Source organism: Pseudophryne corroboree, unplaced genomic scaffold (genome assembly GCF_028390025.1).
Source record: "Pseudophryne corroboree isolate aPseCor3 unplaced genomic scaffold, aPseCor3.hap2 scaffold_1541, whole genome shotgun sequence".
NCBI classification, from domain to species: domain Eukaryota; kingdom Metazoa; phylum Chordata; class Amphibia; order Anura; family Myobatrachidae; genus Pseudophryne; species Pseudophryne corroboree.
In genome coordinates, this window is record NW_026968173.1 from 1 (window position 1) to 6,747 (window position 6,747).

The window sequence follows — 6,747 nt, forward strand, 5'->3', positions numbered from 1 at the left end:
TGTTTCTTCCATCAACCAACGAAGAAACACATTGGTACTTTCCCATGATGAGTGAGTGCTTCAGGATCTCTTGCACTTACATGTGCAGCAGAGTACAGCAATGGAAGCATGCTGGGCTCATAACCCAGAGGTAGGCAGATTGAAACTATCCTCTGCTGTATGCTTTTTTTTTTTAATTAAAGTAATCCAAAACTGGGATTGATATTTTGGCTCTTTTATTTTTACTTAAAGTACAATAACTTTTACCATTTTAATTTGTTTTAATAGTATATTGACAGTATTGTTTTCTTTCAAAAATCCACTTCATTTTCTTTACCCTATTATTAAAATGGTAATTGACAAAAACAAACTACATTGTCACCAGAAGAGCAATACAAAATGTACAAGTGATATATTAAAATCATCTTTCCAGCTTGAATTTCAATGATGCATTGGGGCAACGATTTTGTGAGAAACATCTTCACCCTTAAATAAAGATTTTCTTAATTCCTTACCTGTGTGCTAATTAGATATCACCTTGTTTTCATATTAAACAGACTTCCACATGAGAAAGCAGCAAGGATGCAGTGGCGTTAATGTTTCCTGGTGTCAACTTGTATTATTTCAGTAGACATTGAAATGAGGATGCATCTTGCTGCCTTTCCAATGAAGCAAGTTTAATTTAGTAATAGGTGAAAAACCATCCTTACAAAGGTGTTAATCAGAGACTTGGCTTTGTGGACACTTTTCAGAGAACAAATTTGTTAGCATAAAAATAAAGCCAGAAAATAAAGAGCTGTTTAATCACTCAATTGGATTTTTCTGCCAGCATATTTTTTTTCTCTGCAACCCACTGCTAAATTGTGCTTCCTAGCTTTTTTTATAAAATCACTGAATCAAATCTAACTCTGATAACATCAGAGAAGGCCAGGTACCCTACACAATAACAGGGGGTATGAAATTTGACTTGTCTACTTAAAGATCACCACTACTTGAAGATGTTTCTCACAAAATTGTTGCCCCAATGCATCATTGAAATTCAAGCTGGAAAGATGATTTTAATATATCACTTGTACATTTTGTATTGCTCTTCTGGTGACAATGTAGTTTTTTTTGTCAATTACCATTTTAATAACAGGGTAAAGAAAATTAAGTGGATTTTTGAAAGAAAACTATACTGTCAATATACTATTAAAACAAATTAAAATGGTAAAAGTTATTGTACTTTAAGTAAAAATAAAAGAGCAAAAATATCAATCCCAGTTTTGATTACTTAAATTAACAAAAAAATGCATATAGCAAAGGATAGTTTCAATCTGCCTACCTCTGGGTTATGGGTCCAGCATGCTTCCATTGCAGTACTCTGCTGCACATGTAAGTGCAAGAGATCCTGAAGCACTCACTCATCATGGGAAAGTACCAATGTGTTTATTCGTTAGTTGATGGAAGAAACATCTTACAAAAACTCTCCAGATTATTGATTTTTTAATGTTTTTCTAGGAAACGTTCTAGATGTATGCTTATTAGCCTTTGTCAGTAGGCACTTTTCGCAAAGTGTCTCTGTGGCGCAATCGGTTAGTGTGTTCGGCTATTAACCGAAAGGTTGGTGGTTCAATCCCACCCAGGGACCTAATTAAACTTGTGATCAGATTTTGGTGATATTTAAGTAGACAAGTCAAAATTTCAAACCCCCTCTTATGGTGTAGGGTACATGGCCTTCTCTGATGTAATCAGAGTTAGATTTGATTCAGTGATTTTATAAAAAAAACAGCTAGGAAGCACAATTTAGCAGTGGGTTGCAGAGAAAAAAAATATGCTGGCAGAAAAATCCAATCGAGTGATTAAACAGCTCTTCATTTTCTGGCTTTATTTTTATGCTAACAAATTTGTTCTCTGAAAAGTGTCCACAAAGCCAAGTCTCTGATTAACACCTTTGTAAGGATGGTTTTTCACCTATTACTAAATTAAACTTGCTTCATTGGAAAGGCAGCAAGATGCATCCTCATTTCAATGTCTACTGAAATAATACAAGTTGACACCAGGAAACATTAACGCCACTGCTTCCTTGCTGCTTTCTCATGTGGAAGTCTGTTTAATGTGAAAACAAGGTGATATCTAATTAGCACACAGGTAAGGAATTAAGAAAATCTTTATTTAAGGGTGAAGATGTTTCTCACAAATTTGTTGACCCAATGCATCATTGAAATTCAAGCTGGAAAGATGATTTTAATATATCACTTGTACATTTTGTATTGCTCTTCTGGTGACAATGTAGTTTGTTTTTGTCAATTACCATTTTAATAATAGGGTAAAGAAAATGAAGTGGATTTTTGAAAGAAAACAATACTGTCAATATACTATTAAAACAAATTAAAATGGTAAAAGTTATTGTACTTTAAGTAAAAATAAAAGAGACAAAATATCAATCCCTGTTTTGGATTACTTTAATTAACAAAAAAAAAATGCATATAGCAGAGGATAGTTTCAATCTGCCTACCTCTGGGTTATGGGCCTATCATGCTTCCATTGCAGTACTCTGCTGCACATGTAAGTGCAAGAGATCCTGAAGCACTCACTCATCATGGGAAAGTACCAATGTGTTTCTTCGTTGGTTGATGGAAGAAACATCTTACAAAAACTCTCCAGATTATTGACTTTTTAAAGTTTTTCTAGGAAACGTTTTAGATGAATGCTTATTAGCCTTTGTCAGTATGGACTTTTGCAAAATGTCTCTGTGGCGCAATCAGTTAGTATGTACGGCTATTAACCATAAGGTTGGTGGTTCAATCCCACCCAGGGACCTAATTTCCCTTGTTATCAGATTTTGGTGATCTTTAAGTAGACAAGTCAAAATTTCAAACCCCCTGTTACGGTGTAGGGTACCTGGCCTTCTCTGATGTAATCAGAGTTAGATTTGATTCAGTGATTTTATAAAAACAGCTAGGAAGCACAATTTAGCAGTGGGTTGCAGAGAAAAAAAATATGCTGGCAGAAAAATCCAATTGAGTGATTAAACAGCTCTTCATTTTCTGGCTTTATTTTTATGCTAACAAATTTGTTCTCTGAAAAGTGTCCACAAAGCCAAGTCTCTGATTAACACCTTTGTAAGGATGGTTTTTCACCTATTACTAAATTAAACTTGCTTCATTGGAAAGGCAGCAAGATGCATCCTCATTTCAATGTCTACTGAAATAATACAAGTTGACACCAGGAAACATTAACGCCACTGCATCCTTGCTGTTTTCTCATGTGGAAGTCTGTTTAATATGAAAACAAGGTGATATCTAATTAGCACACAGGTAAGGAATTAAGAAAATCTTTATTTAAGGGTGAAGATGTTTCTCACAAAATCGTTGCCCCAATGCATCATTGAAATTCAAGCTGGAAAGATGATTTTAATATATCACTTGTACATTTTGTATTGCTCTTCTGGTGACAATGTAGTTTGTTTTTGTCAATTACCATTTTAATAATAGGGTAAAGAAAATGAAGTGGATTTTTGAAAGAAAACAATACTGTCAATATACTATTAAAACAAATTAAAATGGTAAAAGTTATTGTACTTTAAGTAAAAATAAAAGAGCCAAAATATCAATCCCAGTTTTGGATTACTTTAATTAAAAAAAAAAAGCATACAGCAGAGGATAGTTTCAATCTGCCTACCTCTGGGTTATGAGCCCAGCATGCTTCCATTGCTGTACTCTGCTGCACATGTAAGTGCAAGAGATCCTGAAGCACTCACTCATCATGGGAAAGTACCAATGTGTTTCTTCGTTGGTTGATGGAAGAAACATCTTACAAAAACTCTCCAGATTATTGACTTTTTAAAGTTTTTCTAGGAAACGTTTTAGATGAATGCTTATTAGCCCTTGTCAGTATATACTTTTGCAATGTGTTTCTGTGGCGCAATCAGTTAGTGTGTACGGCTATTAACCAAAAGGTTGGTGGTTCAATCCCACCCAGGTACGTAATTGACCTTGTTATCAGATTTTGGTGATCTTTAAGTAGACAAGTCAAAATTTCAAACCCCCTGTTATGGTGTAGGGTACCTGGCCTTCTCTGATGTAATCAGAGTTAGATTTGATTCAGTGATTTATAAAAACAGCTAGGAAGCACAATTTAGCAGTGGGTTGTAGAGAAAAAGAAATATGCTGGCAGAAAAATCCAATTGAGTGATTAAACAGCTCTTCATTTTCTGGCTTTATTTTTATGCTAACAAATTTGTTCTCTGAAAAGTGTCCACAAAGTAAAGTCTCTGATTAACACCTTTGTAGGGATGGTTTTTCACCTATTACTAAATTAAACTTGCTTCATTGGAAAGGCAGCAAGATGCATCCTCATTTCAATGTCTACTGAAATAATACAGGTTGACACCAGGAAACATTAACGCCACTGCATCCTTGCTGCTTTCTCATGTGGAAGTCTGTTTAATGTGAAAACAAGGTGATATCTAATTAGCACACAGGTAAGGAATTAAGAAAATCTTTATTTAAGGGTGAAGATGTTTCTCACAAAATCGTTGCCCCAATGCATCATTGAAATTCAAGCTGGAAAGATGATTTTAATATATCACTTGTACATTTTGTATTGCTCTTCTGGTGACAATGTAGTTTGTTTTTGTCAATTACCATTTTAATAATAGGGTAAAGAAAATGAAGTGGATTTTTGAAAGAAAACAATACTGTCAATATACTATTAAAACAAATTAAAATGGTAAGAGTTATTGTACTTTAAGTAAAAATAAAAGAGCCAAAATATCAATCCCAGTTTTGGATTACTTTAATTAACAAAAAAAAATGCATATAGCAGAGGATAGTTTCAATCTGCCTACCTCTGGGTTATGGGCCCAGCATGCTTCCATTGCTGTACTCTGCTGCACACGTACGTGCAAGAGATCCTGAAGCACTCACTCATCATGGGAAAGTACCAATGTGTTTCTTCGTTGGTTGATAGAAGAAACATCTTAAAAAAACTCTCCAGATTATTGACTTTTTTAAGTTTTTCTAGGAAACGTTTTAGATGAATGCTTATTAGCATTTGTCAGTATATACTTTTGCAAAGTGTCTCTGTGGCGCAATCAGTTAGTGTGTACGGTTATTAACCAAAAGGTTAGTGGTTCAATCCCACCCAGGGACGTAATTGACCTTGTGGTCAGATTTTGGTGATCTTTAAGTAGACAAGTCAAATTTCATACCCCCTGTTATTGTGTAGGGTACCTGGCCTTCTCTGATGTTATCAGAGTTAGATTTGATTCAGTGATTTTATAAAAAAAGCTAGGAAGCACAATTTAGCAGTGGGTTGCAGAGAAAAAAAATATGCTGGCAGAAAAATCCAATTGAGTGATTAAACAGCTCTTTATTTTCTGGCTTTATTTTTATGCTAACAAATTTGTTCTCTGAAAAGTGTCCACAAAGCCAAGTCTCTGATTAACACCTTTGTAAGGATGGTTTTTCACCTATTACTAAATTAAACTTGCTTCATTGGAAAGGCAGCAAGATGCATCCTCATTTCAATGTCTACTGAAATAATACAGGTTGACACCAGGAAACATTAACGCCACTGCATCCTTGCTGCTTTCTCATGTGGAAGTCTGTTTAATGTGAAAACAAGGTGATATCTAATTAGCACACAGGTAAGGAATTAAGAAAATCTTTATTTAAGGGTGAAGATGTTTCTCACAAAATCGTTGCCCCAATGCATCATTGAAATTCAAGCTGGAAAGATGATTTTAATATATCACTTGTACATTTTGTATTGCTCTTCTGGTGACAATGTAGTTTGTTTTTGTCAATTACCATTTTAATAATAGGGTAAAGAAAATGAAGTGGATTTTTGAAAGAAAACAATACTGTCAATATACTATTAAAACAAATTAAAATGGTAAAAGTTATTGTACTTAAAGTAAAAATAAAAGAGCCAAAATATCAATCCCAGTTTTGGAATACTTTAATTAACAAACAAAAAAATGCATATAGCAGAGGATAGTTTCAATCTGCCTACCTCTGGGTTATGGGCCCAGCATGCTTCCATTGCTGTACTCTGCTGCACATGTAAGTGCAAGAGATCCTGAAGCACTCACTCATCATGGGAAAGTACCAATGTGTTTCTTCGTTGGTTGATAGAAGAAACATCTTACAAAAACTCTCCAGATTATTGACTTTATTAAGTTTTTCTAGGAAACGTTTTAGATGAATGCTTATTAGCCTTTGTCAGTATGTACTGTTTGCAAAGTGTCTCTGTGGCGCAATCAGTTAGTGTGTACGGCTATTAACCAAAAGGTTGGTGGTTCAATCCCACCCAGGGACGTAATTGACCTTGTTATCAGATTTTGGTGATATTTAAGAAGACAAGTCAAAATTTCAAACCCCCTCTTATTGTGTAGGGTACCTGGCCTTCTCTGATGTAATCAGAGTTAGATTTGATTCAGTGATTTTATAAAAACAGCTAGGAAGCACAATTTAGCAGTGGTTTGCAGAGAAAAAAAATATGCTGGCAGAAAATCCAATTGAGTGATTAAACAGCTCTTAATTTTCTTGCTTTATTTTTATGCTAACAAATTTGTTCTCTGAAAAGTGTCCACAAAGCCAAGTCTCTGATTAACACCTTTGTAGGGATGGTTTTTCACCTATTACTAAATTAAACTTGCTTCATTGGAAAGGCAGCAAGATGCATCCTCATTTCAATGTCTACTGAAATAATACAGGTTGACACCAGGAAACATTAACGCCACTGCATCCTTGCTGCTTTCTCATGTGGAAGTCTGTTTAA

At 34.6% G+C, this 6,747-nt stretch overlaps 1 non-coding gene across 1 annotated transcript; it reads left to right on the forward strand.

The window, feature by feature from the left end:
- Nucleotides 1-1,535: 1,535 nt before the first annotated feature.
- Nucleotides 1,536-1,609, forward strand: TRNAN-AUU (transfer RNA asparagine (anticodon AUU)). The gene has a single exon. It is a non-coding gene; the product is annotated as a tRNA-Asn (tRNA).
- Nucleotides 1,610-6,747: the final 5,138 nt, after the last annotated feature.